Genomic DNA, 8,550 nt, shown 5'->3' with positions numbered 1-8,550 from the left:
TTTGGTTTACTTTTAAACAATATATCAAAGTGATTACATAATCGAGTACTGAAGATTGAGTGCATATAATGACACACTTGCTCTTGTCACTCCTTTTCCTCCTACCTCCACTATCTCCCCAACCCTCCTCCCCTAACTCTATATTGTTACTTCTGTTCTCTCTAGTCAAGTCCTCTGTCTACAAGCATCCTCTAGCAGGCACACTAGCTGTAACCACCTAGACAATAAACATTACTACATTTGTCTCTCTAATTTGCTACTGTATTGTCTACACTAAACCTTAGATCCTGTGACAACACAACCTAGCTGGCTATACAGTCCTTCAGTATAAAGTGTAAGTAGCTAGTCTACTTTATAATAGCTTGTACAATAGTTGCTCATCCTTCTCCTCTCAACTTCTTGTCTCCCTTTCTGCCTCTTACATTACTGCTCCTTCATTGACCTCCTTTTTATTATGTTTGTCTTCTTTTTACATTTACATTTGTACATCTGCATTTTTAACCAATACTGAACAACTTTACTAATAATTTGTATACTTCTCTCTACTCTATAGTACAAGTAATACTTAATGAGCACACACTTGTAACAATGTTCATGTATAACTACTCTTAAAGTACAATCCTCTCTCTAATCTAACATACACATTCTTCCCTACCTGTCCTATACTTAGTATTACTCTTAATAGGTTCATACTGTGTGTGTTTACTTTCCCTAGTACTGTATATAACACTATTTCTAACAGAAGTAGTGATCCTCTACTCCCCTCTCAGCCAAGTCTGTCTGCCTTCTACTTCACCTTCACCTTTCAAGCTAGAACATTCTAGAGATACACTTTATAATTAATGACTCAGTTTACTACACCTCCTATTAGACACTGTAGATAAACTATAGAGTATACATACACAGACACAGTTTTATCTACAGTCTGAATCAACTTGTTTAACACTCTGAATCTTAACCTACATACACTACTCACACTCACTACACACTATTACTATGTATCTATCTTTTCTTTCTTATTGTTACTTGCTAAATCTGTCAGTAACAGTATAGAGGGGACCTAAAGGCTTAGTAAGAGGACTCAGGCTACAACTATCCTACACAACAGAAATATAGAATGTAAGTACTAGAACATAGTCAGAACTTGCAGAACAGACAGAGAGAGAGATTGAGACAAGAGTAGAGTATATAGAGTAAGTCTAAGAGTACAGGACTATCTAGAGTAGACAAGATTAAGACTACTAGACTAGTCTAATCTTGTACACTTATATATACTAAACTATATAAGAGTACTCAGGGAATAGTGAGCTACTAAGAATAATGAGTTATAAAGAATGAAAGAAAGGAAGGTTAAAGATAAAGGTATAAGGAATGAAGGGATAGACAAAGGGTAAGAGACTATAGAATGAACAAAGAATGAAGGGGTGGTCAAAGGAACAGAATAATAAAGTAAGGAGGGGTAGTAGTAAGAGTCAGTCTATATATAGTTTATAAACAGTGTCTCTAAAGGATGGAAGTCCTGAGTTCTAGTATGAAAGAGTGTAGAACCCTTAGAACTGAAGGTGTAAGAGTAGAGAACTATAACATTACCCTCTCTCTAAAACTAATTGTCCTAATTAGTAAACATTAGACTTAGTTAGTAGCTTAGATATAAGTTAGAACAGTAAGGTTTAGAAATCTGTAAGGCAGAGTTGGTACAGAGTACTCAGATAAAGTCAATAGAAGTCTCAGATTACTTTAATAGTATGAGTAAGATTCTCAGTAGGTTCCTAAGTGTGTTCTTCAACTAGGTACCCTTTCTAGTAAACAAGGAACTTGAGTTTTCTGTACACTAGCTTAGTATTTACTATATACTCTACTTTGTATTCTAGTTCAGAACTAATGAGTTCTGATAAAGGTAGTAAGGGTCTTTGTTACAAAGGAAAACTTAGATTATAGTATTAAGACAACAGAACCTTGTTAAACACTAGGTGTATACACTTTTATGTTGCTAGAAGTTAGAGTTTGTAGACAGAGGCACTAACCTTCTTTTTAATAATAAAGGGTCTAAAGTACTTGTTGTCCAACTTCTTTATTAAGTAATCTATAGTCAGATTAGTAGCTTCTAGTATAACTTAGTTACTAGGCTAGTAATTCTTAGCTACAGATCTCTTCTAATTATAGTTCTACTTTATAACCTGTACTACCTTCTCTAAAAGAGCTTATGTGTCCTCTCTAGTCTTGTACATCTGTTCTACAAAGTCTGTTACAGATTCAGAACTACTATTCTAGTTCAGAACTGTCCCCTAGTACAAATGTCTCTTATAATTAAGGAAGAATAGAGACTGTCCTGTTACAGAGTGTTACTAGTTATTGTGTACAAATTCTGTCAGAGCTAACCATTTAGACCAATCTGACTACTAATAATTAATGAACATTCAGAGATAGAGCTTAATCTCCTGATTGACTTACTCAGTTTAACTATTAGTCTGTAAGTAATATATAGTAGAAGGATTCTCTTAAATTCTAAGAAGTGTGTACAAGTCCTGTATGAATTTTGACTCAAATTACAGTCCACAATTGTGAATAAGCTTCTGAGAGAGTCTATACAACTAGAAAACATAATCCTGATAAATGTGTACTATACTTTCAGAAGTGAGTTCTGTTTAGGTCAGAACTGTATAGACTTACTTAGAGAATTAGTCAACAATCATACAGATAGTGTTGTAACCCTAAGACTCAGGTAGCTTACTAATCAGGTCTACTAAGACTTCTTTCTAAGAGTGATCCAGGATCTAATACAGATGTAAGGGAGCCCAAACTCTTGTCTAGTAAGTCTTAGTCTGTTAGTACATATTATAACTAGTTACATACTTTAGGATTTCCCTCTACATTCCTAACTACTAGTAGTTCTAAGTAATGAGTTCCTGTATTTTGTGTTAGTTTAAATGTTCTACAGTCAGATTGTTATAATAAGCTCAGACAATGTCCTCCTACAGCTTCTAATCCTTTAGAACATACAGTTAGCCTTCTTAGTAAACCTGTCTATTCTTATCCTCCTCCTAGTCTCTAGCCTACTTCTCTAGCTACTTTACTATGACCTAGTCCTGTGTGTATCTTAGAGCTTACTGTATACAGGTAACAAAGTCAACATTCTCAGATTTGAGTCAGATCTCTTAGATTGTCTTAGATACAAAACAGGAATTGTTTAGAAGAATAAGATTTTTGTTATTATTCTCCCCCCTTTTATAACCTACTTGTCTTAAGAGTAAATCAGCTTTCATTATTTGTATTCTAGGTTTGTAAGTCAGTACAAAGTTATAGTTCTACAGTTCTAACATTTAGTAGGCCTAGTAGTAGTTGAGCTTCTAAGGCACCTAGAAGTACTAGAGATTAAGGTAATTACTCTAAATCTCAAACTTTTGTACAGTACTAAGGAGATATTAACACTACTCCTCTAGGAAACAGACAATTATAAGGAGTTCCTTATTATAGATAGGGTAGTTTTGTTCTGTTACAGAGAGGGATTCTGATTAGAACACTATCAGATACTACTTTCTGTCAATAAACTAAGACAGTACTACTCTATTTGTAAAGTTAGAAGAGTTAGCTTTGACTCAGAATGTGTCTACAACTATTAGAACTACTAATACAGGCTTACTAGTAATAGCCTACTTAAGGGACTCAAACACAGATTACTACTAATCACCCTATTACTAAGAAACATCTTTACTAGTAAGATTGTGAAGAGGCTGGGCAATAGTACTAAAGTCTTAAATAAAGTGTTAGTAGTAGTTTACAAACTTAAAGAATACTTAGACCTGTTTCAGGTTCTAAGGTTGTGACCAGTTCTGAACTATAGTTACCTTTACTAGATTCATACAGACCTCTCCTCTACTGATTACAAAGCCTAGATAATCTACTAACTCCTGTGTAAAAGAACACTTTACTTCTTAGAGGAACAGTTTATTATTTTAGAGCTACTATAGAACTACTTAGATTAGTTAGTAATAGTGCTTAACTGTTTAGGTGAAGATCAGAATATTGTTCAGATACACACTAACATACTCTAAGTTAATCAGATTTGTAAGAATGTGATTCATGAATGACTAGAATGTTGTGAGCAAGTTAGTTAGTTTAAAGAACATTATAGTTAGTTTGTACAATCTGTAATTAGTTTAGAACACAGTCTTCTACTCATCTCTGTCTTAGATCTGAATGTTATTGTATCCTTATCAAATGTCCAACTTAGTAAAAACCCTGAATGTATACATCTTATTAATAAGCTCCTGAATCAGAGAGAGTAGGTACTTGTTTTTAATAGTACCTTTATTAAGACAATAATAATCCTAGACTAGGTAGAGCTTTCTATCTTTCTTTTTGACAAAGAAGAAAGAGGAGACTATAAGGGACTTTAAGGGTTAGATTCAGCCATTCTGAAGATTTTCCTGAAGGAACTTGTCAAGTGTCTCCTACTTGTCTCTGTTGAGTAGATAGACCTTACAATTCTTAGGTTAGAAACTCTTAGTCAATTTAATTGTATAGTCCTAGAGACAGTGTTTAGAAAGCTAGTTGAATTCCTCTTTACTAAAGACTTTGAGAAACTCTTAGACAAAATCTGACAGGCTGAGTCTATGTGTGTTCTAGAGTAGAGTCATTCTGAAAGGGTTCTAGACTAGTTCTGTCTTAGACATCTTTCAGATTGACTCTGTTCTACCTTAACTAGAATATGTGTCCACATATTCATCCTAGTTAAAGAAGAACAACTAGTCACCTTCATCAGAACTGTTAGTAACATTAGAAGTATTTGTATCTACTTAGAACAGTAGTATAAAATAGTTGTAAGACTTAAGACACTGATTGAATGTAAGTGTCTACTCTAACTAGTTAATAGTAGGGTTGTGAGCCTTAAGTTATTTGAATCTAATAAAGATGTCTGTCTTTCTAAGGTTAGTAACTCTAAACTTAATACTTTCCTTATAATCCTAAATGGTTATCTGTAGTTGGACAAACTTAGTAATCTGAATATTCTGGTTCAGGGTTCTGTCTACATTATATACTAGGATTAGAAGTAGAACACATTAAGTAGAGAGGTAGTGTTCCTACACAAAGGCCTTATTAATACACAAACTAGTGTATTTACTATCTACTAGAGTTATTGTTCAGATCTGGGGGGATCCTAAGAAGGGAGCTAAGAGAACAAGAACCTAGAGCTAGTATTTAGAGTATCCTCTAATAAATTACTACTTGTTCTAAAGGGAACATACAGCTTGTACAATCTTATCATTTAAGAGAGTAAGTATATGTACTAACATTTCCTTATTAACTGCTCTCTTTCAACAAGGACAGACCTATGTTCTCAACTGTAAACTCAGCTAAAGCTATCCCTACTTAATACTATAAACAAACTACTAAGTAGTAAATAGGGCTAGGTAGTATTCTAAATATTCTGAGTTCTTAAAATGTAAAAGTAGCAGGTTAGATTGTGTGGATTTAGACTTAAATAAAGTGTAAAGAGAAGAATCAAAAGAATCAGAAGAAATAAGAGAACTATCTACTTTTGTTTTTAACTTTTTTCTTTTTAATAAATAATTTTGTTGATTTACTTTTTCTACTTTTTCTACTTTTCTTACTTTATTTACTTCTAATCCTTAAATCAAAAGTGACTGTTAAAAAATCTGAGTCATAGCCCTTCAGTACTGTATTTACTGTTAGGTCTCTACAAAATCCTAGAGTACATAGTCAGAGTCTGAGAGTTCTAAAGTGACTTCCAGATTTGTAGAAAAGGCTTCTTACTACAAATCCTACTTGTTACTCATTATTACTCTAATGACCTAACAGATATACTGTTACTTCTGTAGACAGTCCTTAATTTGATACTCTAACTTTCTGTAGGCAAAGTATACTCCTTACTTTTAGGCTTCTCTAATGTTTATTAGAACAGATTGATTGTAAATTACAGACAGATTAATCTAAGAGCTCAGAACTGTTAGAGTCAGACACATGTACAGGTGTTCTGTACAGACTTGACACATCTGAGCTATAGCTTAGTCAAAGGAAATAGTGTGTGTCTTCCAATTAGTATAAGTGATTAGTTCTAGCATTATTCTAAGAATCTTATTAACTAGTTCTAGGTAAAGAACTTTCTCAAGTATTCTAATAAGAACATTATTAAACCTGAGTACAAATCCTACCTTCTAGGCTAGGATATTGAACTCCTGAAAGAAGGTATTAGTAGAATGTTTGCCCTGTTATAGAGATACAAGCTTGTTCTACACATTATACTTCTTATTCAGATTAATAAAGGAAGTACAGAGTTACTCTATAAATTCTGAATATAACTTATTGTTCTAAAGTCAGATTAGGCTTCTAATCTGATAGCCTTTAATCCAGTTCTGAGCCTAGGTGGCTGTGTTGCCTTCCTTCATGAAGGAGAGGACAAATAGGATGTAATTAAGATCTAAGAATAAATTAGTTGAAATAGTAGCTACATATAGTTCAACTTAGTACTAGAAGTCCTTAAAGTACTACTTATTAAAGTCTGAAGGGTAGGCTACATACACTTTCTTTCTAGAACAGGTTGTGACCTCTAGAACAACTAGAACAGGTTCTGAGAGAGCTAAGGGCACATAGTTAGTAAAGGCCTCTTAGATAAAGGTCTGTATATATTAAGCTAAGTCTGCTTGTAACTACTAATCTGGTAGGACAATAGTAGTAACAGTTAGTGTAGGAGGGTCTATATTTACACTATAAAGGAATCAACACTAAACTAAAAGGGGTAATGAATAGAAGAAGGGTGGTAAAAGTTTAAAAGGGTTTAGAAAGTTTAAAATTTAAAAATGTAAAAGGGTTAGGACAAAGAAAAGAGATTAACACAATAATAAGTACTAATGTCTGAAACATAAGAGAGTTGTAGGGTAGTAATGAGGAGTCTTAATCTAATGTCAGTAATAGTGTAGAGGGGACCTAAAGGCTCAGCAAGAGGACCCAGGCTACAACTATTCTACACAACAGAAATACAGAATGTAAGTACTAGAACATAGTCAGAACTGTCAGAACAGACTGAGAGAGAGATTAAGACAAGAGTTGAGTATATAGAGTAAGTCTAAGAGTACAGAACTACTTAGAGTAGACAAGATCAAGACTACTAGACCAGTCTGATCTTGTACACTTATATATACTAAACTACACAAGAGTACTTAGAGAATAGTAAGCTACTAAGAATAATAAGTTATAAAGAATAAAAGAAAGGAAGGTCAAAGATAAAGGTACAAGGAATGAAGGGATAGACAAAGGGTAAGGGACTATAGAATGAACAAAGAATGAAGGAGTGGTCAAAGGAATAGAATGATAAAGTAAGGAGGGGTAGTAGTAAGAGTCAGCCTGTATATAGTTTATAAACAGTGCCTCTAAGGGATAGAAGTCCTGAGTTCTAGTATGGAAGGGTGTAGAACCCTTAGAACTGAAGGTGTAAGAGTAGAGAACTGTAACAAAATCACTCCAAGTCTGTTTTACAGACACAGTCTCAACCTTTAGAACCTGCTCAACCTTACAATTCAACTTGTAAGAACTAAGTAACAACTAAGGCCTAGTAACAAAGACTACTTTGTTGTACAGAAGAATAAGGCAGAGGCTGCTAGTAATGTAAGGATTGGGACTATAGAAATAATATAATATTCACTATCTTTTTGTATTAAATAATTAAATATAATTACATTTTATTAATTATTCAATACAAAACTGTATACAAAACAAATACAAGCTATCCAAATGCTTGTAATGATTTGTATATATTGTAAGACAATACTATACTGTCAAAAAATAATAAGTATATTTTAACATTATTATTTTGGGAGGTATGTTATAATCACTTATATACCTTGACAATATGTACAATTATAATTAATATTAGTAATTTCAATAATTGTTCTAGATTCCCATTATACCTGTATTAAATTATAATTAACTTGTGAAAACCCTTATGAAGAATATAATTGCTTTAACAAAATTTACAAAAAGTATAAAATATACCTGGTTATAATCTAATACAAGTGTTGTGACTTTTTCGTGATGGTCATTTTCATAAATATTGTCACACGTGTGATTCGTGATTTTTGTCACACTAAGTACACTCAAGTACAAAATCTATCATAACTCAACTAATACTTGACCAAATTACATGATCTAAGTTGTAAAAATTATACTTTTAAAGTGTCTTTCATATTCTAGAAAAAATAAAGTAAAATGAGCAAAATTTGAGTAAGATACAACACAATATGTGAGTTTTCCCTATATTTCATGTATACAAGTTTTCCTAGCCCTAAAACTGATTGTACAATACTATAAACTAGTCTAAATGAAGAACATAACTTTATTGTTAATTTACATATTGAATTCTAACTAGGATACAGAATACACATATAAGTATAATACATATTTAAGTTTGCTAAAATTGAGTACTTTCCACCAACCTCTCTACACTCAGGGAAGGTTCTTCTGAGTATTATTTATGTTTGTAAATTTATTATAAACAAAATATATTAATATAAGTACTTTTATAAGTTACAGTAA

This window comes from Fomitiporia mediterranea (genome assembly GCF_000271605.1).
Source record: "Fomitiporia mediterranea MF3/22 unplaced genomic scaffold FOMMEscaffold_1, whole genome shotgun sequence".
In the NCBI taxonomy this organism is placed as follows: Eukaryota; Fungi; Basidiomycota; class Agaricomycetes; order Hymenochaetales; family Hymenochaetaceae; genus Fomitiporia; species Fomitiporia mediterranea.
The sequence above is the reverse complement of the archived record's forward strand: the minus strand, read 5'-3'. Positions refer to the sequence as shown.